General features: G+C 34.9%; 1 protein-coding gene and 1 long non-coding RNA gene across 6 annotated transcripts in view; one reads left to right on the top strand and one right to left on the bottom strand.

The window, feature by feature from the left end:
- LOC125618706 overlaps positions 1–7,852 on the top strand; it is a 15,701-nt gene extending 7,849 nt beyond the window's left edge. Inside the window, exons 2-3 of the long non-coding RNA XR_007350112.1 lie at positions 3,379–3,388; positions 7,842–7,852. This is a non-coding gene — a long non-coding RNA (uncharacterized LOC125618706). The remainder of the gene's footprint in view (positions 1–3,378; positions 3,389–7,841) is intronic.
- Positions 1–27,846, bottom strand: part of Ctnna3 (catenin alpha 3) — a 1,666,222-nt gene that overhangs the window by 603,697 nt on the left and 1,034,679 nt on the right. The window lies entirely within an intron of this gene.

The following is a 27,846-nucleotide window of genomic DNA, read 5'->3' as shown; positions in this document are numbered from 1 at the left end:
AGGTAGAATTCAAGGAAGGGGGAATAAGAAAATTGAAAAGAAATGAAAAGACAAAAGAAAAAAATAGAAAATAAAGAAAGAAAGAAAAATTTTTAAAAAAAAATAATAATGATAATAAAAAAATGAAAATTAAAATTTAAAATAATAATAACAATAAAATAAAAAAATTAAAAAAAATTAAAAACATTTTAAAAAGTTAAAGAACAACAACAACAAAAAATGAAAATGAAAGAAAAAGAAAAAAAAATAATAAATGCAGTCATAGAGTTTGATTAACTTCTCTTCCAGTAGGTGGAGTTGTTCCCACCGGGCCAAGCTTCTCCTCTCAATACGCGGGAACCAATCACTGTGCAGCAGCTCCTCCTCCCAGACTGGGCGGCTCTCCAATCCTGAGTGCCTAGGGCCTTCTCTTGTGTCTAGTCACTTCCCCACTTTTCCTCAAGCCAGGCCCCACTCACCGGTGACGCTCACCACAATACTGGCTACATGCCAGGTCTGCTGCTCCCGGGAGCCCTATTTTCATGAACGACTGGGCACACTCTCCCTGTTTGCCATTCCCTCAGACCCTAAGTTTGTAGAGCTTGGGGCTGAGAACCCTCAGCGAATTTTGCTTGCCCTCCGTTAGCCACTCCCCCGGTAGCTGGTGCAAGAGACCTCAGTTGTCAGTACTGGTGGGAGCAATAGCCAGGAGTTCCGCACCATGGGTCCCGCGCCACTCCTGATTCCCTCGGTCTGGCTATCGCGCTCAAGGGAGAGCTGGGAGGGGCCCTTAAGGTTTCACCGCTGTGTGGAGAGGGAAGGCTAGGGGGTTACACACCTGTCGCCGCCGGTTTCAATGGAGTTATCTCCTCCACCGCATTCTGGTGACGTCAGTTCTCTGCCATGGTGGTATTCCATGCAAATGGCGACAGTTCGTTCCCTTTGCCAGGTGACCAATGCAATGGGTGGGTCCTGACTGGCTCTCCCAAGCCCTGTTTCAATCCTGTGGCCACTGCCTATGAAGGCTCGTTTGGCATTAACCTCCGTAGGTTCAGAAAGGCCGACCAGTTGTTTCAGCGGGATTGTTTAGTGCCGAGTCACAGCAGTTTGTCTGGGAGAAGCAGGGAACGGGAGCTTGAATTCAGCCGATCCGGGCTCGGTGTGTGTTGTGAGAGGCCCAGACTGTTCGCCCCAGATCCACGTCAGCTCAGCATTGCCTAGTGATCCTGAGCAAACAGCATTTAGACAGTTTACGACTCCCTATGCCCGCGCAGCTGAAGAGGTCAGAGACTTGAGCTCTCTGAGCCCACCGCCATGTTGGATCTCCTCATATGATCATCTCAATAGACAAAGAAAAAGTATTTGACAAAATTCAGCACCTTTTCATGTTCAAAACTCTAGAAAAATTGGAGATAACAGGAACATACCTCAAAATCATAAAGGGTATCTATGCTAAACCCCAGGCCAACATTATTCTAAATGGAGAAAAATTGAAGGCATTCCCTCTAAAAACTGGAACAAGACAGGGATTCCCTCTTTCACCACTTCTTTTTAACATAGCTCTTGAACATTGGCTGGAGCAATTAGACAGATGAAAGAAATTAAAGGGATACACATAGAAAAGAAGAACTCAGATTGGCACTATTTACTGATGATATGATTCTATATGTAGAAGCCCTAAAAGTTCCAACAGAAAATTTCTAGATCTAGTAAATGAATTTAGCAAGTATCAGAATATAAAAATCAACACCCATAAATCAAATCATATTTTATATATCAGTGACAAATCCTCAGAAACGGAAATGAGGAAAACTACTCCATTTACAATAGTCTCAAAAAAAAAAATAAAATAAAATACTTGGGAATGAACTTAACAAAAGATGTGAAAGATCCATATGATGAAAATTACAGAACCATAAAGAAAGAAATCAAAGAAGACCTTAGAAGATGGAAAGATTTACCTTGCTCTTGAATAGGCAGAATTAATATTATCAAAATGACCATACTACCAAAAGCACTGTAGAGATTTAATACAATTCTGATCAAAATGGAAATAGAAAAATCAATCATAAAATTCATCTGGAAAAATAAGAGATCCAGAATAGCTAAAGCAATCCTTACCAGGAAGAATGAAGCAGGGGGCATCATTATACCAGACCTTAAATTATACTATAGAGCATTAGTAACAAAAACAGCATGGTATTGGCCTGGTAGACCAATGGTACAGAATAGAGGGCACAGAGACTAACCCACAAAATTTCAATTAGCTTATATTAGACAAAGGTACCAAAAACATGCATTGGAGAAGAGATAGCCTCTTCAACAAATGGTGCTGGGAAAACTAGAAATCCATATGCAACAAAATGAAATTGAACCCCTATCTCAAACCATGTACAAAACTCAAGTCAAAATGGGTCAAAAACTTAGGAATGAAACCAGAGACCATGTGTCTAATAGAAGAAAATGTAGCCCCTAAACTCCATCATGTGAGATTAGGCCCCAACTTCCTTTATAAGACTCGTATGGCACAAGAATTAAAATCAAGAATAAATAAATGGAATAATTATTTTTTAAAAAGGAGGTCAAAAGAGAAACCAAGATGAATTTTTTCCAAGCTGAGATTTGAAGTGATGTGCAAGACTGAAGAGAAAGGAAGGGAAGGAGGGTTGGTTGGCATAGGTGACATTTTAAGTGTAAGATTCATTTGTCAATATTACAGAGTCTTATGTTGAATTACATAAAGGGAACTCATTGGTGATTGAAGAACACAGTTAGGAATCCTAAGATTGGGATACAAAGTGGCCAAGAAATGACAGAGGAAGAAATGGGGCCCTATGAAGGAGCACGAATGAGATTATGATCTGTGTATTATACTCTCCAGAAACCAAATGTTTCTATCAAAATCATTTCCCTTAACAGCAAAGGGTTTTATTCCACAAAAAAGTGTCATCCTCCCATTACTAAGCTGTAGCTTTCACATCCTACTTTTAGATATTTGTTACCCAGCCATGTTCAGTTATACCTTCCTCATCTCTGAGCTGGCTTCAATCTTGGTTGATACTTTTCTAGCTCAGAGATTTAGATTTAGAACCACAGCGGTTCTCCAGGCTACAAAAACATTTTCCTTTGCTCAATTGACCAACCAATCTGCATGCTGAAAATGTTTAACTAACATGTTTGTAGCACCATCCACTGGAACAAACACACTAAAATATAATTATTCAAATATCCATACTTCACATCTACAGTAATAATTGTGGCTTTACTTTGGTTCACCTCTGAGTTTTCCTTCAGTTTGCAATATGGTAATCAGAGAAAAGTTACACATAAGACCTAAGAAAAGAGCAGACAAGTACTTGCTAGGAAAGTGATGCTTCAAAAATCTTAACTTTTTTCAAGGATAAGTGGAGTTTGAAACTTAAAAATCATCTTTTATACCCAAAATGTACTTTAGTGAAATAGTAGCTTCACTTAAAATCAGAGACCAACCTAATGTAAATAGGGTCCATTCAAAAGAACTGACAGTAATCAATTTGTATTTTGATAACATTTATATCCAAGATGAAACAATAAAAAAGAAAAACAGTGAGAAAATATCCAAATAAAAATAAAGCAACTTCAAACCAGCTGTGGTGACCTATAATCCCAATGACTCAGGAAGCTGAAGCAGGAAAATTGTGAGTTCAAAGCCAGCCTTAGCAAAAGTGAGTCACTAAGCAACTCAGTGATACCCCTGTCTCTAAATAAAATACAAAATAAGCCTGGGGATGTGGCTCAGTGGTTGAGTTCTTCTGAGTCCAATTCCCAGAACATCCACCCCCCAAAATGAAAAAATTAAGGAACTTTGACTGTAAATTATATTCACTAAAAACATATTTTATATTATGAATATTATTAACTAAGCTCTCATATCAATTTCACTAGGTTGCTTTATCCCTGCCCCCACACCCCCAGTAATGCCTAAAGAATTTAATAATGACATAGCATGGAGGTGGTCATTTCATCACTTTGAGTTACATACAGAACACAGAATTCTTAGAGCTTGGAATCTATTTAGCCACTTTTCATTGCACAGTTGTAGAAATTTCAGTCCAGCAAGGTGGAAGAGATTTGCCTGAGATCACAAAGCTATGAAGTAACAGAAGCAGAGCTCAACTCCAACAAAGCTGGCTGCAGCTGTGGACTATTTTCTGCTCTCTTCTACTTGTATGAGACCAAATACTAGCAGAAACAAGATGAGGTATTCAAAATGATGACCAAAGAGAGATTGATGGCCGAACAATTTAAATACATGGGGGCAGGGTAAGAAAACTAATATGGGAGGAGAATTTGACACGGATAGTTGTAGAGGAAGCCTCATCTCTATGTCTGAAGGAATAAAGAGGAGACAGAAGTTAATGAAACAGAAAAAAATGATGTCATGACAAAGGACCATCAGGAATTGTGGTCTTAGAAAGGAACAGGGCCTTTCATAACTGTATTCTGTCAGGAGGAAGTCAGAAAATAAAACCTACAAAAACTTCACTTTCCTCCTATCCTCCGATCTCCTGCTAGTTCCTCTCATTAGCTTTGCCCCACCAGAAGCCAGAAGGCAAAGGAGCCCCACGGACACTGTCCTTATATCAAAGGACACGAGAGAGTCCTGAAATAAAAGGGATAAATGAAAAATAACCAGGACAACATTTCTTAGCTGTATTAGTTGTTTACTTTACAATTATTTCCTCCTTACCTATTTATTTTCTTCATCCCCTACTTTCATCTATTAGGACAAAAATTTTCAAGGTTAATAAGAGATGATAACCCATGTAAAAATAACATAACATATTATTCTTTGATGGACTTTGATCTCAAATTTACTCACATGTAAAAACTTCTGGAGATGGAACATAACTTGCAATATATTTATTTGCAATACTTAAAAACAATCTCAAAAATAATATTTTCAGTACTACGAGTCATTAGCTGGAAGAAAACTCAGTAATAATGTTTTGTGCATAGGACAGTTTTAATTAATAAGCAGGACACGTTTATTCCAAAATTATAATACGATATCATTATTCTCAGAACATGAACTTTGATAGTAGGTGTTAGCATCCTGTTGAGTTCCAGGGAATGATATTAAATATGATTGCTTTAAGGCTTCAAATATATCAGCCTTGTGCAGTCAGCTATTATCTACACTGACAATTGTTTATTGCTACAAATCACCCATGCCTGATGTGATATCCAAAAGTACCTCAGTAAGATATTATGAGCAATATCAGATGTGGGTGGTGTAAAAGTCATTCCAGTAATAAAACAAAATACAAGGAGCTGATTCAATGCAAAGGCATTACTAATATGTACAAATCTTTTTTTTTAATCCAGTTTTTTTTTTATTTTAATAGCAATGCTATTAAGGGAAAGTGAAGATAGGGAAGTTATCTGCAATCTCTGAGTCATTTACCTTTCTAAGGTTTAACACAAACTCATCTAAACATTAGCAGTAACTCTAATCTCTTGCTTTTCCAAAACGGGGCACAAGAAAGTTACTACAAAATATAGGAAAGATGTTACAAAAGCAATCTAACTTGAGAAGAACTCTTGGATTCTTTACTTAGAAGGTTTAGCTCTGTATAAATTCAGTGCACCTCCCCATTACCACTGATACTTAAATCCTGTAGAAATAAAAAAAAAAGGCCATGCTATTTCTTTTTGTATGTTTTCCTAAGAATGAACTTTAGTAGGCCAAACACATCAGAATAGACTACCTAACTTGACTCTAAAAACCACTTGAATGATAAGACATTTTATATTATCTGAGGAAATAATTTCTAAACCATATTCACTGTTAACACAGATCCTTGGTTCTAAGAAGATAGAACCAAATATACTCTATCTGAATGAAATGGTTTGAGCAAAGTGTGAGCAGGCATTTTTAATTTCCTCAGATGAAAATAATGAGGGCTAAGGGGTTCTCAAAAGTAGCCAAAAAGGAAGGAAGGAAGGAAGGAAGGAAGGAAGGAAGGAAGGAAGGAAGGAAGGAAGGAAGGAAGGAAGGAAGGAAGGAAGGAAGGAAGGAAGGAAGGAAGGAAGGAAGGAAGGAAGGAAGGAAGGAAGGAAGGAAGGAAGGAAGGAAGGAAGGAAGGAAGGAAGGAAGGAAGGAAGGAAGGAAGGAAGGAAGGAAGGAAGGAAGGAAGGAAGGAAGGAAGGAAGGAAGGAAGGAAGGAAGGAAGGAAGGAAGGAAGGAAGGAAGGAAGGAAGGAAGGAAGGAAGGAAGGAAGGAAGGAAGGAAGGAAGGAAGGAAGGAAGGAAGGAAGGAAGGAAGGAAGGAAGGAAGGAAGGAAGGAAGGAAGGAAGGAAGGAAGGAAGGAAGGAAGGAAGGAAGGAAGGAAGGAAGGAAGGAAGGAAGGAAGGAAGGAAGGAAGGAAGGAAGGAAGGAAGGAAGGAAGGAAGGAAGGAAGGAAGGAAGGAAGGAAGGAAGGAAGGAAGGAAGGAAGGAAGGAAGGAAGGAAGGAAGGAAGGAAGGAAGGAAGGAAGGAAGGAAGGAAGGAAGGAAGGAAGGAAGGAAGGAAGGAAGGAAGGAAGGAAGGAAGGAAGGAAGGAAGGAAGGAAGGAAGGAAGGAAGGAAGGAAGGAAGGAAGGAAGGAAGGAAGGAAGGAAGGAAGGAAGGAAGGAAGGAAGGAAGGAAGGAAGGAAGGAAGGAAGGAAGGAAGGAAGGAAGGAAGGAAGGAAGGAAGGAAGGAAGGAAGGAAGGAAGGAAGGAAGGAAGGAAGGAAGGAAGGAAGGAAGGAAGGAAGGGAGGGAGTACTGATGTTCTTCTAATACACCAAGAAATAAACTCTCTCCAGATGCTAACATGCTTTTAGTTTTTGGTACATCTTCCCAATTGATCTGATCTGGCTCTAAATAAGACATATTATTTAAGCAAGAAAATAATCAAGGTGACTAGAATCTTAATTACTCCTGAGCATGTACTAAGTCTTAACTGGCATGTGTTTATTCTCTTTCTGCTCTTTCTAGATAAGAAAAAAAAATTTTCTTCATACTTTAAAAAAGCAATTTCTCTGGAACTTTCTGATGCAATAGCACTTTCTGCTTTTAATGTACTCATATGTGGGTCTTCCCATACCTGCTAGACCAGAAATGAATATGAATCAGTCATCTTAGTTTTTTTTTTCAGAAAAACAAAAGCTTTACAACTATCTGTCTTGCATTTCAAAGTAGACGCATGCATTTATATAAAATATCTCATTTGTTGTATATAATAACCCTACAAGGAAAACAAGACAGCAATTATTGTCCCATTTCATGGATGAGGAAACAGGCTTAGGATAGTTAAAGTAGTTCATGCAAAGTCATATGAACTAGCAGTTACCAATCTCTGACTCATAATCAAGCCCAGTTCAGGAAAACACATATTTATTGAGTGATCTAAAATTATACTCTTAAGTCTTTTGGTTACAAGATGGTATACAGATGGTAGACTATCAGATAAAAATAAACCTGACCCTTACCTGACAGATATTATTATAAGAACATTATAGACTTATCCCATTTAGTCCCATAACAAACCTAATGGGTAAGACTATTATCATTATCGTGTTATAGATGAGGAAGCACAGAATAGAAGCTTAAGTTTTTCACGATCAGAGAAGCAATTTCTGTTTCAAAGTCTATGTTCTTAACCACTATATCCATTCCTATAATAGTACCACATCCCATGTATGTCTGTTTACTATGTTACACTATCTCCTATGAGCAAAGTATGAAAAAACAATAAATATAAATCCAAGCAAGCCATAATACACACACACACACACACACACACACACACAGAGAGAGAGAGAGAGAGAGAGAGAGAGAGAAAGAGAGAGAGAGAGAGACTTTTGTACATTGACATAAACTATATTCCTATATCTATCTATACATGCATTATATACTCAGGGACTTGAGTATGATTTGTAATCTCATTCTAATTATGAGTCATAATTTCAAATTATGTGGTCATAATATCACTAAGTCCAAGAATAAAACAAAATAAAAAATAACCGAGTCGAGTGAGATATTCTAAGCCTGAATTTTAACTGGGGTAGCAAAAAAGAAGAAGAAAATTTCCCAGATTGGAGACATACCTCTCCATATTTAAATTTCAAGAACTTCCTCAAAATATCTTTGCATTTAAAAGAATCCATCAGTCTTTGCAAAGAGAGGAGAGAAAATAGACATGAGGAAGATGTTCTCTCTTTGTGCTGTGTGAGTCAGGAGGCATGCTTCTTCTGTGCAATGTTTCGCCATCATCTGCCAAAGACGTGTGTGCAAATATCAGTCTTGCAAACAGACAATATTTGCACCACATTGAGGCTAACCTGCTATCTGGTTATCAGTTGTTTGGTGTCCAAATTTTACAGTTTCCCATGTGTTTTCTCTGAGGACAAATGGAATGATGGGTCTCTAACAACAAGTGTCTGTGCACTGGACTAATAACATATTTGTAGGTAAATATTTGTAGAATATTGCGTTTAAGGAAAATGGCTTCTGTTTTGTATTGAAGTAAAGAAAGGAGGGAAGTATTCCCTATGGGTCAGGTTCACACCAAATATAAACCTCTTCATGCAAAATGTTATGCATTTTTCTCAGAATTTGGACATCCACTGTGTTCTGGGCAACTGTATTTCAGTGTTAGGTCTAGCAGAGTAAATCAACTAAAAATGCAATCACAGTAAAAAATTATAATTATATACATTATTTTTTTTGAATAAGCAAATGCCAAAAGCACGATTTCAACATAGTATAAATGATGTGATTGACTACTAGGATTGCTCACAGCTCACAGTTTCAGGTAAAGTATCTGTCTCCTACCATTAACAAAAGAAGAGACAGTATTTTTCCATTTAAAATTAATAGTTGTAATACGCCACGATTATAGAAAAAATTCTAAATGTTTCACACAAAGTGCTTCACAAAATTTTACTGAAGCTCACAAAAGCACTATATAACATATACATATGAGAATTTCTTCTTTATGTCTTAGCTACTGAATTGCCTATTCATTTTTTCCTGCCCAGAATACACTATTTTCAGCAGGATGAATATTAGCAGCAAAAACATATACTATTTAATAGTCCCTGCTCTCAATTTTTTTAAAAAAAGCAGGTTAGTTATTTAGTATCATAGATGATTACACATTTATAACAGATTAGGTATTAATTATATTAATCTATATAACCAAAACTATTTTTTAACAATGAGAACACTATTAATTTATTATTCAGGATACACTTGTTTGAAATGCCTTTGGATACTGAATCATCCAAAGACAGTAACCTCAGAATAACATCATCCTTTGAAGAATGGTGATAATAATGCACTTCACATTGATAAATTATAGAAATTATTAATACACTCCTAAAATTCAAGAGGAACAAATAATATCTCAGAAATTTTCAAGTTTCGGAAAGTTACCAAGATCATCTATCAATTCTCTTCAAAAAGCAAAAGCTCTGAAAAGGTTGTCATGTCTGCTTACAAGATTGTGTAGATAGGTGACACAGATAAAACTATTACCTGTATATTCATTTTAATTCTCTTTACAGTTGTTATCCTACTAAAGGTAATTTAACTCAGAAATTCTCCTATAGTAAGTCATAATCCACAGTGAAAAATTTATGAGGAAAGCAGTCAGGAGGAAAGAAATGATGTACTCATTACTGCTGTTTTATTTGATGGTTACTGAAAAAAACTAAGAAAGATATAAAAGGGCAACACAATTTCTTTTTTTAAATTTTTTTAATTTGTTCTTTTTTATTATTGGTTGTTCAAAACATTACAAATCTCTTGACATATCATATTTCATACATTTGATTCAAGTGGGTTAAGAACTCCCATTTTTACCCTGTATACAGATTGCAGAATCACATTTGTTACACATCCACGTTTTTACACAATTTCTACAATGTTTTTGTCAAAAGAGAATAGCCAAAAGAAATATTAGAAGAAAATGGAGTCAAAATAATAAAATAAGCAAAAATTATTTAAAAAGAACAAAATTAGAAGGGGGAAAAGCAAAAAGAAAAAAAAACACTCAACATAAATAGTATTTTTCAAGTTATTTGAAGTATAAATCACATAGCTGTTATCAAAAATATTTCCTGATCTATCTGAAGACAGAACAGGTTGAAAAGGAAAAACTTTAAACCAAGTCCTTTCTTCTTCTTCCTAGAGTGTTGCCATCTCAAGTAATCAACTATGCACTGAGGGTATTAAGCAAAGTGTAGAGAATTTAGGACAGAATTTTCCATGATTACTTTGAGTTTTCTTCAAATGCAGTTGATTTTCACTGATTGTTTTTTCTAAAGATAAAAGCATAATTTGTGGATTTAAGGATGCCCAAGTCATAGTCTCTGCTCAAAAGAAGAATCTTAATCTGATTTCTAGATCCACCTAGAGTCTAAAAGTAACTGCATCCATTATTTAAATATTCACCATATTGCATAAGTTGGATGTCTCAGAGACGCTCTTATCTGTGTGTGTCACTGTGGATTCAAGAAACTAATGAAAATGGTAAACTGGTTGTAGAACACATATACCTTGATTTATGTGAAGAGGACTAGATCCTCTCGCTCCATTAGTCATTTGAAATATGCAATCCTGACAGCCACAAATTGAAAATAAGCATTATTAATCAGAATCTGACTATAAGGCCATGTATTATCTTTGCCAATATCCTCCTTTGATGGGGAAGGAAAGGAAGGGAAGAAGGAAGAGAAGAGAAAAGGTAAACAACACCATTTAGGGCCTCACACTAAACTTGTCAACTGAATATTCCTGCTCCTCCCTTTGTGAAAAAGATGAGGTTCAGAAAATGTCAACAACTTGTGCCAATGTTACAGAAATAAAGAGTTACTAGGGAAGGTATTCAGCCCAGTTTGTGTTCCTTTGGAATCTACTTTTTAGCTATACAACTGATAATGTTGTTTAGAAAATTTCAATAAAAAGAGGCAAAAGTATCTTGTGTCCCTGTACTCTGCCACATTCTTTTCCCCAAACTCAAAATTAAGAGTTGCAATTTATCGAACACTCAGCATGTGTTAGGATCATTTCAATTAATTTTGGCAATGCTGGTCTAGGTATTATTATTATCCTTATTTTGCAGATGATTTTTAGAGAAGTAAAATAACTTGCCCCACATCTCCAGCCACTCCTCCAAGAATCTTCATTACAACTCTCTGAGTTCAGCAGGTAGGAATTACTTCTGTTTTCAAGGAGGAAATAGTCTCAGAGGGAATGCTACCTGCTAACATTATAAAACTAGTACGTGACTGGACTTCAAAGCCTCTTGCAACTATACTCTGTGGACAAGGACAATAAAAGAGAAAGAAAAATGGGTGCCCCTCAAATCAACAGATCTGTGCTTTAAAACCTTTCATCACAGTTGTAGAATCAAATGCACTGGCACCTTGAACTAGGTTTAATATACAGCATGAAAATATCCTTGTGAAAATTACTTTTTGTGTTTGGTTGCTGAGCATAGTAAAGTTCAGCTGGAAATCTCACCTATTAATAGGTGCTAGGCTACAGTGGGAGGAATGGCAAAGGAATTCCATTAGAAAGAGCAAGCAGACAGGTATGGGAGGAAACCTGGCACAAGATTATGTCCTACTTTGGCTACAAATGGTAGCACTGATAAAGGTACTATGTACAATCAGTGCTGTGGGTCTCAAATTCTATCATGGATTAGAATCATGGATAAGAATCTCATTGGAGCATAACAATACATTTTTAGTACCACCACACTGGAGTTTCTGATTTAGTAAGTCTGGGGTTATGTACAGAAATTTGAATTTTACAAACATCCCAGCTGATTCTTATGGGAATGGGCTGTGGGTTTCATTTTGAGGACACTCCACTAGAAAAGGGTGTTCTTTAGTAAAGCTGCCAACATCAATCTCAATCTTGATCAGAAAATGTAAGACAAAATTGAAAAATCTAAGAAGTCATTAAATTGAACTTGTTGATATTCTCGGTTAAGACAACTCATATATACTTTATAGATCTTTAGATTATTAGAATCTATAAGACACACCCTGGAAAGCAGAATGGAGATTTCTCAAAAAAAGAAAAAAAAAAAAAAAACTAGGAGTAGTAAGAATTACCTCACTGACCTGCATGGAACCTTGGGCTCAAGGTAGGCCCCAGTCCATCCCACCACCAGCAGAAATCCACTGGAGTTCAGGCTCAGCACAGAATGCCTCTTCCCATTGGCAGACCTTCACCAGAGCTCAGGATCAGCTCATACCTGCCTCGCTGAACTACACAGGAGCCAAGGCCCAGGGTAAGCTTGGGTAGGTCATCCCCCCACCACCACCTAGGAGCCCAGGTTTAACCCACTTCCATCTTAAGACACTATAGCCATACCCCTACCCTTCCCCATGCAGTAGCCTCCACCTTGGGACAACAGGCATGGCCTAGAAGCAGTTACATCTTGGAACATGCATCCCAAAGCTAATGAAAGGCCCACGCTTTCATCCCCATCTCTGAAAGATGTTGCATCCATCTTAAGGTACCTGCACTGCTATCTCAAGTTACCTCTTGCTATTGCTGCCACCACCTATAGTTACAGTAGCATCCATCCTTGGACACCAGCAGGGTCTGGAAGCCCAACACCAAGGTGAGATAAAGATAATCTGCACACATACCACAAGATTATAGGGTAGAAATGGTAATATCTCAAATCCACACTGCAACTAAGGAAATCACATAGACAACATGAAAAAACAAGGGAGGAAAGTGCTCCAAACAAATCAGGATACTACAATAACAGAACCCATGGACAGTGCAGTTGATGAAATGTCAGAGAAGGAGTTCAAAATGTTCATAATTAAAATGATCTATGAACTAAAGAATGACCTAAATGAGCAAATACAGGAAAAAAATGAACACTTCAACCAGGAGATAAGAGAAAAAAATACAGGCAATCATTGATGACACCAATAAACAGATAAGAGAGAAAATACAGGCATACATAGATCACACCAACAAAGAGATAAGGGAGCAAATACAGGTAGCAAAGAGATAGATATCATTGGGGGGGGAGTAACTAGAAATCCTTAAAATAAAGGAAACAGTAAGCTTAAAAAAAAAAAAACAATAGAAAGCATTACCAAGAGACTAGATCACATGGAAGACAGAATGTCAGATAATGAAGACAAAGTATACAATCTGGGAAATAAATGTGACCACACAGTGAAGATGGTAAGGAACCATGAGCAGAGAGCCCAAGAAATATGGGATAGCATCAAAAGAACAAATATAAGAGTTACTGGGATAGAGGAAGGCACAGAGTTTCAAAACAAAGGAATGCACAATCTCTTCAATAAGATAATGTCAGAAAATTTCTCAAATAGAATTAATTAGAAAATCAAATACAAGAGGTTTACAGGATACCAAATGTACAAAATTACAACAGATCTACACCAAGCCACACTATAATGAAAATACCTAGCATACAAAATAAGTATAGAATCTTAAAGGCCACAATAAAGAGGAATTAGATCACATATAAGGGGAGATCAATTCCTAACTCAGCAGATTTTTAAACCAGACTCTCAAAGCCAAGAGATATGGGAACAACATATACCAAGCTCTGAAAGAAAATGGATGCCAACTAAGAATATTATATCCAGCAAAATTAAGCTTTAGACTTGATGACAAAACAAAAACCTTCCATGATAAACAAAAGTTAAAAGAATTTACAACTTGAAAACCTGCACTGTAGAACATCCTCAGCAAAATATTCCATGAAGAGGAATTAAAATAAAACAATAATGAAAATCAGCAAAGGGAGGTATTATGCTAAAGGAAAAACTAATCAAAGGAGAAACCAAGTCAAGTTAAATATCAAAAATAAACAAAATGGCTGGGCATACAAATCATGTATCAATAATAACCCCGAATGTTAATGACCTAAACTGGCCAATCAAAAGACATAGATTGGATTAAAAGGCACATTGGGTTTAAAAAAAAAGGCCCACCAATATTCTGCCTCCAAGATACTAATATCATAGGAAAGACATACACAGACTGAAGGTAAAAATTTGAGAAAAATCATATCAATCAAATGGACTGCAGAAGCAAGCAAGGGTTTGCATTCTCATATAAAATAAAGTAGGCTTTAAGCCAAAGTTAATCAAAGGGGATAAAGAAGGCCATTTCATACTGTTTAAGGGAACCATTCATCAACAAGACATAGCAATAATAAATGTGTATGCCCCAAACAATAGAGCATCTATGTTCATCAAACACTTCTCAAGTTCAAGTGTCAAATGGACCACAACACAATAATTCTGGGCGACTTTAACACATCTCTTTCACCACTGGATAGATCTTCCAAACAAAAGCTGAACAAAGAATCTATAGAACTTGATAATAAATCAATAACTTACATGTAACTAACCTATATAGAATATTTCATCCTTCAATGAACAAACACACTCTCTTCTCAGCAGCACGTGGATCCTTCTCTAAAATAGACCATATATTATGCCACAAAGCAACTATTAGCAAATACAAAAATGTAGAGATTCTGCCCTGTATTCTATCAGAACATAATAAAATTAGTTAGAAATTAATGATAAAACAAAAAATAAAAGTTACTCCAACACCTGGAGACTAAATAATATGCCACTGAATGAACAATGGGTAGCAAAGATATCAAGGAGCAGATTAAAAATTTCTTAGAGGTGAATGAGACCACAGATACAACATATCAAAATCTCTGGGACACTGTGAAGGCAGTTCTAAGAGGAAAGTTCATTGCATGGAGTTCATCACTGAAAAGAAGAAGAAGTCAACAAAAAGTGACTTGACATTAAATCTCAAAGCCCTACAAAAAGAAGAACAAATTAACACCCAAAGCAGTAGAAGACAGGAAACAATTAAAATCAGAACTGAAATCAATGAAATTGAAACAAAAGAATCAATTGAAAACATTGAAAAAACACAAGTTGGTTCTTTGAAAAAATAAATAAAATTGACAGCCCCTTATCCATGCTAATGAAGAAAGGAGAGAGAAAACTAGCATACATGATGAAAAAGGAAATATTACAACAGACAGTACAGAAATACAGAATATAATTAGAAATTATTTTGAAAACTTATACTTCAATTAAATAGAAAATATCAAAGGCATCAACAAATTTCTGAAGTCATATTATTTACCCAAATTGAATCATGATGATATACACAATTTAAAGAGATCAACTTCAAGCAATGAAATAGAAAATGCCATCAGAAGTCTACCAAACAAGAAAAGCCCAGGACCGGATGGATACACAGCTGAGTTCTATAAGACCTTTAAAGATGAATTAATAACAATACTTTTCAATTTGTTGTAGGAAGTAGAAAAGTAGAGATCACTTCCAAACTCATTCTATGAGGCCATATCACCTTGATTCCAAAACCAGACACATCAAAGAAAGAAAGCTACAGACCAATATCTCTAATGAACATATATGCAAAAATTCTCAACAAAATTCTAGCAGATTAAATACAAAAACATGTCAAAAAGACAATACATCATGATTAAGTGGAGTTCATCCCAGGGATGCAAGGTTGGTTCAACATATGGAAATCAATAAATGTAATTCATCACATTAATAGACTCAAAGATAAAAACCATATGATCATCTCAATAGATGCAAAAAAATGAATTTGATAATATACAGCACCCCTTCATGTTCAAAACACTAGAAAAAATAGGAATACGAGGAAAACATCTCAGCATCATAAAAGCTATCTATGCTAAGCCCCAGGCCAACATCATCCTACATGGAGAAAAATTGAAAGCATATAATGCTAAGTGAAAAATTGAAAGAATATAATGCTAAGTGAAGTAAGCGAATCCCCAAAAACCAAATGCTGAATGTTTTCTATGATTGAAGGCTGCTGATTCATAATGTGAGGGTGGGGGGGGGAGGATTAGATGAACTCTAGATAGGGCAAAGGGAAAAAGGGGAGGCAGGGGAAGGGAGAGGGCATGGAGGTAGGAAAGATGGTGAAATGAGATGGACATCTAAGTACATGTAAGAAAACCCAAATGGTGTGACTCTATTCGAGTACAACCAAAGATATGAAAAATTGTACTCTACATGGGTAATAAGAATTACAGTGCATTTTGCTGTGATATATAACAAGTTAAAATTTTAAAAAATGAAAAAAAATTATTAAATCAGAATCTAAGCTATGGGCCATAAAGTCATATTTAAAAAGCTTTGAGAGCATTTCTATGTAAGATCATAAGAAAAAAATTGGAAAATGTCAAAAGAAAAAGACTAGAATGTTAATATTCAAAATAATAACAATAATAATAATAATGAAATGTCTTTTAGTGAAGTTGTTTCTGTTACAAAGAGAATAAATGGAATTCAAATTGATGTCTTTGTAGTAGAGCTCATCTTAATCCCTAATAAAATTTTAAGTACTAAGAAAAAAAAAAAAAAAAACGGAGTGGAATCATTTGACCCACTTCTCAGTATATATCCAAAGGAGGTAAAATCAGCATAGTACAGTGACACATCCACATCAATGTTTATAGCAGCAGAAATCACAATAGCTAAGCTAAGGAACCAACCTAGATGCTTATCCAGAAATGAATAGATAAAGAAATTGTGGTATATATACATAATGGAGTATTACTCAGCCATAAAGAAGAATGACTTTATAATATTTGCCAATAAATGGATGGATCTGGAGACTATCATGCTATGTGAAATAAGCCAAGCTCCCACTACCATGCTATGTGAAATAAGCCAAATGCAAAAAAAAACCAAATGTTGAATGTTTTCTTTGATAAGTATGCTATCCCACAATAAGGGGAAGGATAAAAGTTCAGTGGATTGGACAAAAGGGACTGAAGAAAAGGGAGGGAGGATAGGAAAAGGGAGGCAATAGAATGAATCTGACATAACTTTCTTATGTACATATATGAATACACCACAGTGAATCTCACCATCATGTACATTCATAAGACTAGAACCCTAATTAGAACAAGATGTATCTCATGCTTGTATCAATATATCATAATAGATTCTACAGTCATGCATAATTAAAAAGAACAAATTAAAAAACAAACAGAAACAGAAAAGAAACACATTGAGAGGGAAAAAGAAAAATGCAAATATAAGACAAACAAAAAAGAAAACAAAATGTTGCAGGGAATTATTTCACTATGTTCACCAAAAAACATTTATTTTGCGTATGTAGTCACAAACTTAATTTAATGTTATTTCTTAAATTCCAAGATAAATTCTCCCATCAAGTTTTATGGAAGGACCAGTGATATTTTATTGAGTAGCATATGATATCAGATTATGATGAATGGATTACAAATGTAAATATACATGTGTGAATTTTGTGTGTGTGTGTGTGTGTGTGTGTGTTACTAGAGATTAAGCTACATTCCCAGCTCATTTTAACTTTGAGACAGGTTCTTACTAACTTGCCCAGACTTGCCTCAAAGTTTTGTTACTCCTGCCTGAGACTCCTAAATTGCTGGAATTACAGGTATGTCCCATCAGGCCTGGCTTACGTGTGAAGTTTAATACCTGACTACTCAATTTTCTCTTATACTGTAAATGCCCTAGCTATTATTTATTCTACTTATCATTTTTCATCAATATGTGAAGGGATTGCCCCTTCATAGGTTAGGATATATATATATCACATATACATATGCATGCAATTAGTTTATGTATAATATATATTAGTATAATAAATACTATAATATATATTATACAATAACTAATTTTGTGTGTGTGTATGTGTGTGTGTGTGTGTGTGTGTGTGTGTGTGTGTGAGAGAGAGAGAGAGAGAGAGAGAGAGAGAGAGAGAGAGACGGGGAGACTGGGTTCCACCAGTCAGGTAATGAAAGCAGCAATTCCCTTTTATTATTTTCAACAGTTAGATATGTACTTTTAATTAATAAATAGCATACAAGTTAAGATGTGTTAATATTCTCAAAAATAATGGCAGCTGTTTAATCTGTTCAAAACAGATGGTTTAACATACTTTGGCTCATCATTTGTTTCCATTGCTTTTGCCCTTAGATGGGAACTCTGAAGGAAAATACTAGAGTTAATTTGATTAAAGGAAAAACTATCCCACACATTTCATTAGGAATAAAGCAAGTGTGTCTAATGTGCTGTGATACATACAGTATTATTGTGATGCCCATAATAAATGTTTCTCTGTGTCCCTTTAAAAAATAATAAAGTAAAATAAAATTACTTCCTTCTTACAGGGTACAAAGAAATATTGAAAGGAGTAATGTTTGTAGAAAAAAATCTTTAGAAGCATTAGTTAAAATAATATTGAATGTGGTAAACTGATAATTCAAGGATATTGTTTCAATCAGACAAATTCCAATGTAAAATATTTTATGTTTTTTAGAATATTTTATACTGGTATAAACTTTTATCAAGTTCAAGATGTTCTGAAACTGTAAATCATTAGCTCTAGAAGGAATCTAGAGAGAGAGTCCAAGTTCTCTCACTTATAAAGGAAGACTTAGAGAACCAAAGAATTTAAACTGGCTTGCTTAAAGTCACTTTGCTAATTAGTACAGAACACTAGAAAACACATTTCTATACAAGGAGTCCTCTATTCTTTCTAGTGTTGACTTACTTGAAATATGAAATCACCCATAAAAGATACCTGGGGACCAATAAAAGACATGTTACTTATTTCATTTTAAGACAATACTGAAATCAAGAATATTTATTATATATATATATATATAAAATTCCTCTACCTTGGAGACTTGGTAGAAAGAGGACTGTTGTAATATACTATTAGTGTACATGGATACATACTTTAATTATTAAATATAGTCTATCAAGAATACCATTTATTAAGATGTATATCAAAAGCCATACAATTCAGTTAGAGGTAAATCTAATTATAAGTTTAAAAAAATATTAAAAAACAAATGAGAAAAATGTACAGTCAATTTTGGTTCAGTGAGATCAATATCATTTGCTAAAACTGCTACAGCATTTATTTTTTAATATATTCATGTTCCATGGGGATAATGTTAAAGTTTAATGCTTAAAGATAATGCTAAAGAGGGAGGAAAAAAAAAGTTTTCAGTATTTCTAAAATGGGAGAAAAAAACAGTATTAAGAAATCGTAATTATAAAGACCATAAAATACGCCATTTACTGATGATGCATTTGGTTACAGGGGAAACAAAATGGCTTATATATGTGCATATGTAAAAAAAAGTAAAAGGAAATAAATGGCATTTGTAATGTTCCAAAGCACTTAAGTTGTTTGTGGAAGCCAGATACACAAAGACTTAGTTATCCATGCAAAGTATTATTTGATATGGCTAACTGAGTGGCCATGGTTTTAAATGAGAATTATTTTCCTTTCTCCTCTTATTAAGAAAACCAAAACAATAGCTTTGCCCTATTTTGCTGACAGTGGTTTCTGTAGAATGATTGCTGCTGAAGCAAGACAGTACAATAGCATCTGTATCATTTTAAGAACTTGAGTTGGCTCCTAGAGATGTTTATAATTGCCCTTGCAAAAGAGAGCAGCATCAGCAGGTTGGAAAATTACTGATCAGTCAACAAGTATTTATTGAGCTCAGTTATGTGTTCAGAACAGTATGAAGAGGTATATAAAACATATTTCCTCCACCTTGCAGACTTTTGGTGGGAAGAGGACTACTGTAGAATACTATTAGTGCACATGAGATTGTGAGTAATTACATACTTTAATTATTAAATATAGTGTATCAGTGCAATCTTGTTCTGAAGGGGAGAAATCATTTTGAGTAAGAGTGCCTGAAGGCCAAATAAGAGAGATGTAAAATCCCAGAATCTTGTTTCTTTTCTTTTCTCTTTTTTTTTTTTTTTTTTGTACCAGTGATTGAAGGCAGGAGCACTCTACCACTGAGCCACATCTCCAGCCCTATTTTGTATTTTATTTAGAGAATGGTCTTACTGAGTTGCTTTGCGCCTCACCATATCTGAGGCTGGTTTTGAACTTTCAATCTTCCTGCCTCAGATGGAATTAGAGATGTGCACCACCATGCCCAGCTAAAATCCCAGAATCTTTAAAGATTCAAAGTACCTTGCTTGATCACATTCATTATGAGACCTTGCCACTGTTGGCCTGCTCTGACACTCAGAAAGTTTCTCTTTATGTTGACCTGAAACCTACCCATCTTTAATTTCCATTTTCAGCTCTCAGGTGCTGTAGCCCTTCATGTGGCAGAATTTTAATGTATCAATAATATTCCCATATATTACCCTATCCTGTCAACTGTGACAGATGTACCATCCTGCTGTTCACCATTTTATGATCTAAATACTGCCAAAGTTCACTTAAATATACTAACCAGAAACAATACAATATCCCAAATAAGCATTGACTAGTGGGAATACACAGGAAAAAAATATTTTCTTTGATGTGGACACTCTATTATATAATAATAATAGTATGACAGGGTGATAAAGGTGCTCATAAAAATATCAGCTCATATTGAGGTTTAGGGAGCTCTGCGTGACCTCTCCCATGAAATGCAGTCAAGAAAATTTATAAGAACTATAGATACTAAAGATGCGTTTAATCTGAATGTGATTTTATAGGTATCCCTGTTAAATGTTCCTTGTTGATTTTTGACTCATTCTTCTAGCTTGGCAAGATATGGTGACTCATAACTTGGCCATCCATAACATTAGCTTTTCCTCCTAGATTTATGATAACCATGAATTTAATCAGACATTTGGTTCTTCAAAGGACTTATACAATAACACCTTTTTGCAGAGTTGCTATGAGAATACAAATGAGATAATATAAGGAAAATGTTTATCCCATTGTTCAGGAAATAAATGTTCAATAAATATTACATCTTTTCCTGAAAAATTGAAGAGGTCATAAATACAAAATCTACATCAAAATAAAATTTATCTTTAAACTGAAACTTTTTGTATTAACTTGCCGCAACTTTACTTAATTATTTTAATACCCAACATTTACTTTTACATTTTGTCTTCAAAAATATAGAGACTTTCTCAAATACATGTTGGTAAAATATGTCTTTGATTGTAATATGTAGGATAGATAGTATGTTTATGGAGAATCAAAAGGGATGGAATTAAATATAAGTCAGCTCTCTTCAAGTTTATGAACAAAAGACTACACAGAAATAGATTTGAAAAATTTAAAAGATGAAGGCATGGATATATATACTGGTGTATATTAGAAATACCTGGAAAATAATGTTGGGTTTTAAAGCACAAAAAGGAGATTAGAATTTGTGAAGGAAGCTTGGATGAACCTTTCCTCAAATGAGGGAGGAAATAAGAGGGAACTTAAGAGAATCCATACAGGGAAAATATATATAAAGCAGATAAGTAAGAAGACTTAGAAGCAATGAAAATCTAGATTACCCAGCTTTGAATCTATCTCCCCAATATTATCTCTCTTTAATTTAGGAAAGTTACATGAAATCTTTAAACATATCTTTAAACATGTATGAGTATGAATATGTTCCATATCAATTTATTATTTATCAATCACAAATTAATGTATAAAATTATTTATACTTGTGTCTGGTACATTCAAGAACCATGTAAATGTTATCCATTATTAGCCAAAATTATTCTCTTTTAGTGACATCATTAGGATAGTGAAAGAGGAGGTCTTTGTAGTCCAAAACCTATAGAAACACTAATTTTAGCAACTAAACATGTTCAAGAATTCTTTTTTTTTTTTGGAGCCCATACAACTAGATGAGAGATTCCAGGATCACAATTAAGAAAAAAAATTTCTAAATTAAATGCATTAAAGAGTTTAAGAAGAAGAGTTTTAGCAATTCTGGCATGGAAGAATAGAATGAACAACAACAAAAAACAAAACAAACAAACAAACAACAACAACAACAAAAAAAAAAAAAAACACCAGAAAACTTCAACAGCATACTTAATCAAGCAGAAGAAAATAAGTAAACTCAAAGACAGAAGATTTGGAATTATCCAGTCAGAAAAATAATCAAAAACTCTACTGGACATAGGGACATCATTAAACAAATTGACAGTTGCATTACAAACATTAGAGAAGGAGCAAGAAAGATAAAGGGTAATAAATCTTAGTTAAAGGAAAGTTACAGAAAATTTCCCAATGCAGTGAGAGAAATGAATATACAGATCATTTAAGCTCAAGGAACCTCAAATAGAATTAATGTAAAAGTCTTTAACAAGACACATTATAACCACATTGTTGAAAATAAATGACAAAGAGGATTTTGAATTAAGTAAGAGAAAAGCAACTTGTCACACACAAGGAAATCCTAATAAGGCATCAGTCAGTTTAACAGCAGAAACACTGCAGGCCAGGAAAGGGTAGGATAATATATTCAAAGTACTGAAAGAAAAAAAAAACCTGCCAATCAAACATACTATACCTGCCCAAGGTATTCTTCAGAAATGTACAGATAAAGACTTCCCTTTGGATAAATGAAAGTGGAAGAGTTCACCACTTGTCTTTTAAGAAATGTTATGGGAATCCTATAAGTTGAAATGAAGTGTGATTAATTGGCAACATGGAAACATGAAGTTATGAAACTCATTGGTAAAGGTAGTTATATATAATCAAATTAAAAATTCTTCAACAAGGTAATGGTGGTGCATAAATCAATTTTAACAGGAATATAAAAATTGCAAGACAAAAGTATTAAATGTAACTATGGCTAAAATAATTTGTTAATGCAAACATGATGTATAAAATATATAAACTGTGACATCAATAACATCCTGTGTGGGGCTAGAGAAGTTAAAAGTGTAGTTTTGCATGCAATTAGAATCAAAGTGTTCTCTGCTTAAAATACAATGTTATGACAAATGATATTTTGTGTAATCTGATGGCAAATGAAAGAAAAAAAAACTGTGGCAGATATACAAACAGAAAGGAATTAAACATATCACAACAGGAAATCATCTAACAACAAAGGAAGATAGCTGAAGAGGAAGAAAACCAAAGGAACTGCAAGACAGTCTGAAAACAATTAACAGAATGGCAATAGCTAAGTCCTTACTTATTAATAATTATTTTTAATGTAAATGGGTTAAATTCTCCCAATCAAAAGACAGAATGGTTTTTAAAAAAAATCCAACTATACGTTGCCACAAGAGACTAACTGGAGCTTTAAGAAGATACATGGGCCAGGTGCAATGGTATATGTATGTAATCCCAGGGACTTGGGAGGCTGAGGCAAGAGGATCACAAGTTCAAGGCCAGCCTCAGCAACTTGTCAGGGCCCTAAGCAACTTATTGAAACCCTGTCTCAAAAAGGGCTGCAGGTATAGCTCAGTGGTTAACTGTACCTGGTTCAATCACCAACCATCAACTCCCATCAAAAAATAAAGAAGACATATGGGCTGAAATAAAGAGATAGAAAAAAAAATACTGCAAGCAAGAGAGTGCACAAGGGGTAAATATAGAGGGATGATTTAATTTTATTCAAAAAAGAGTCTTTAAGCCAAAAATGTTCACAAGAGATAAAATAGCCACTAATTGATAAAGGTACCAATTTATCAATGATATAAGGATTTTAAATGTATATTCATCCAACACTGAAGCAACTAAATGTAAAGAATATTTGACAGATCTTAAAAAAGAATAAAATACTTAGGAATAAATTCAGCCAAAGAGGTGACAAATCTGAATGCTAAAATAAATGACACTGATGAAGGAAATTGAGGAACATACATCTTAATCGAAACATTGATTTTTATGGTTTAAAAGAAATATTGTTATTAAAATGGTTGTTCTATCCAAAGCAAGCTGTGAAACCAATGCAATCCCTACCAATATCTCAATGGTATTTTGTACATAATTAGGAAAAAATATAAAAAATTCATATGGAACTATAAAATGCCCCAAATAATTTAAAGGAAATTTGAGCAAGAAGAACAAAACTAGGGATGTCACACTTCCTGATTTCATGCTATGTTACAAAGCAAAAATAATCACAGCAGTATGGTCTGGCATAAAAACAGACACATAGACCAATGAAATAAGACTAGAGAGCTCAGAAATAAACCCATACATATATTATTAATTTGTGTTGGACAAGAGTGCCAAAAATACAAAATTCAAAAAGAATAGTTTCTTCATATTGGTATCAAGAAAACTGGATATACACAGGCAAAGGAATGAAATTGAACTCATATCTTACACCATACACTAAAATCATCTTAAAATGGAATAAACACTTAAACATAAGAACTGAGAAATGTTAAACTTATAGAAATAAAGAAGTAAAAGCTCCTTAACATGGGCCTTTGCCCTGATTTTGAATACAACCTATAGAATGAGAAAAAGTATTTGCAAACCATATCTCTGATAAGGGGTTAATACTCAATGGAATTTATATAACTCAATGGCAAGCAAATAAATAACACTATTTATAAGTGAACTAAGTACCTACAAAGACATTTTCCCAAATAAGATGTACAAATGACCAGTAGGTACACGAAAAAGTGCTACACACAACTAATCACCAAAGACATGCAAATTGAAACAAAGTATCACCTCATACTTCTTAGAGGCTATCTAAAAAATCAGCAAGAAGTGAAGAAAAAAGAATCCAGTTCACTTATGATTTGAGGGCATATTAATAGCAAAACTATTAGGGAAAACAGTATGGCAATGACTCCAAAATATAAAATAGAACAAATATGTAGTTTGGTTCTCTCTCTTCAGGATATTTATCCAAAGAAATTGAAAACAGGATTTCTAAAAAGATACCTGACTTTTATGTTTAGCACTTAATTCACAATATCCATGATGTAGAAATAAACTAATATCTATCAACAGACAAATAGATAAAGAAAATTGGGTTTATTTGTACAGTTGAATATTATTTCACCTTAAAAAGAAGGAAAGCCTGTCATTTGAAACCATGTAAACAGACCTGGAGGATAGGCTAAGTGAAATAAACCCGCCACAATGAGACAAATTCTGTAAGATTTCATGTGTTCTGACATGAGAAGAACAAAGTGGTTATTGTCAGGAGTTGGAGGGAGGTTGAGATGGGAAGATGATAGTCAAAGGATACAATGTTGCAGTTATGCAATCTTCCACAGAACATAGTGGGAATAGCTAAAAATACTGTATTGTATACTTCTAATTGGTAGAGGTTAGATATTGCATTAAGGGCTCTTATGGTTTACACATAATGTATATCATACACATAAGGTTGCAATTGAAGTAAGAGGAAACTTTGGGAAACAATGAATGTGTCTATGGCCTTGGTGGAGGTGATGGATTTGGGTTAAGTATACAGACGTATACTTAACCCAAACTCATCGAGTTGTGTAAGTTAAACATGTGCAGCTTTTCACATGTAAATAATAACCTTGATATAGTTGTTTTTAAAGAACAAAAATTATGTTGTTTCTTTATTGTTTACTGCTCTCAGAACTCAAGCTTCATAACTAGAGTACTCTGGCTATTGTATGTAATATAGTGTCCTCAATGCCTAGAAAAGTTCCTGGTATATAAAGGGTATTCAAGAAATATTTTGGAATGAATGTGTGGATCTTCTGTGTTAAGTAGGAAGACTTCCAAAATATAGTACCTAGTGGTTAACATATAATGGAAGTTAAAAACCTCATGCCTCCAAATGAAATCTTTCTAGTAAATATTTGTTATGAAATTATTTTCTTAAAATACACTACAAACAACTGCAACAAATGCTTTTAATCATCTTGTGTTGAGAATGGCTTTCAAGTATTTGCCTTTGAATTTCATGATTTATAGGGAACATCTGGCATAAACTCAAATCATGATTACCATTTATTGGCACTTGACTGTGTATTTAACACTGAGAAGCAGAGATTCAAACAGAAGATGCTGTGATGTCTTGATTAACTTACCAACAAAGCCTTGGTAATAGGCACTTACCTCCCAGGCCATGGACATACATAAGTATTTGCTTAAGATTACAATCATGAACTCTTCCTGGAATACTGACAGGTAGTCTTGTACTCATAAGCTCTGATATCCCCTTTTTATTCTAGACTACTATAAACCACAGTCTGTTTTCCTAGCCCAAGTCTCCTACTCTCAGGTTGGTACTAGCAACATCTGCAGACAATGACTCTTTCCTTGTAATGGTTTACCTCATTGTTTATATGTAAAATATCTATTTCTACATAGTACCCTTTGGGAAATGCAGTATATCTAAATATGATTATTTTGTTGTTGAGCAGGGAAGAAAACAAAAGCAATCTAAATAGCAATCAGGTTCTCTCCTACAAAAAGGTACTGAAAACTACAGATGTTTTTGTTGTTATTGTTGTTGTTGTTGTTGTTTTGCTTGTTTCTTTCTGTTTTTGTTTTGTGGGAAGGAGTGATCTCAAATTGTTTTAGAAAATGTATTTGAAGACCTTAGTGCAAACATTTTCCAGTTTATCATGTTTCCTCCAGATTTACACTGTCAGTTCACTTATTAAAGGGAAGTTCATTTGATTAGACAAATGGGAATGGAGGGAAGGAAGAAAGCAGGGGAACAGGAAAGACAGTAGAATGAACAGGATGTAACTTTTCCTATATTCATATATGAACACGCAACCAGTGAAACTTTACATCACAAACAACCAAAAGAATGATATCCTAATTATAATGTTATACTCCATGTATGTATGTCAAAATGTACTATACTGTCATACATATCTAAAAAAGAACAAATAAAATAATTACAAAAAAATTAAAAAATAAAGTAACTTTTCTGGCCTTCATCTTCCACCAACATCACTTGAATATCTTCAGCATTACCACCAAAAATATTCATTAGCACTCATGTAAGAGGGAAAATAGATTATTTTGTGTCCCTCTGTTACTAGGAATGGAACAGAAGTTTTTGGAAAATATTTCTCATTCAATCATTAACTCATAATAACTTGCCAGATCAAAAATATGACTGAAATAGCACAAGGTCCTTGTTGATGCAGAAATAAATATTAAAAATTAGAGAGCCGCCGCCGCGCCTGCAAGGTAGGCAGACCTGTGACCCACCAGCAGAACAGGCCCACCGGCCCACCAGGGTGGTAGACACATCACCCCAATTGGAGGAGGGGCAGTGCCACAGCCCGCGCCTGCAAGGTAGGCAGACCGCGTGTCCCGGAGAAGGGGCCCAGCGGCCAGCCAGCCTAGTTGAAAGATCACCCCAATTGGAGAAGGGGCACAGCCGCCCCCCACGCCTCCAAGGTAGGCAGACCTGCAACCTGGAGAACAGGCCCAGCGGCCCGCCAGAGTAGTAGACAGATCACCCCTATTGGAGAAGGGGCCCAGCAGCCCGGCGGCGTGATAGACAGATCACCCCAATTGGAGGAGGAGCACAGCTGCCGCCTGCCCCTGCAAGGGAGACTTTGCAACTATACAAGAACAATATAAATATATAGGGGGAAAATTCAATAACACAACAGTTTCACCAAGCAGAAAGAAACGCGAGCAGTATGAAAAGACAAGGAAAGAAAGGACCACAAGCAATGCAGGTCAACTCAACTTTAGAAGAGGTAAGAGCTATAGCAGATAGAATGTCAGATAAAGAATTCAGGATTTACATGCTTCAGATGATCTGGAGTCTCAAGGAAGACATTAGACAGCAAAATCAGACAATGAAAGATCACTTCAACAATGAATTACATATACAAATCCAAGAAGCAAAGGATCAACTATACAGGGAGATAGAGGTTATAAAAAACAAACAAACAGAAATCCTAGAAATTCAGGAAGCAATAAACCAACTTAAAAACTCAAATGAGAATACTACCAGCAGAGTAGAACACTTAGAAGATAGAATATCAGACAATGAAG

The sequence above is a fragment of the Marmota marmota genome, unplaced genomic scaffold (assembly GCF_001458135.2).
Source record: "Marmota marmota marmota unplaced genomic scaffold, marMar, whole genome shotgun sequence".
In the NCBI taxonomy this organism is placed as follows: domain Eukaryota; kingdom Metazoa; phylum Chordata; class Mammalia; order Rodentia; family Sciuridae; genus Marmota; species Marmota marmota.
Note: the sequence above shows the minus strand (reverse complement) of the source record. Positions and strands in the feature narration are given on the sequence as shown.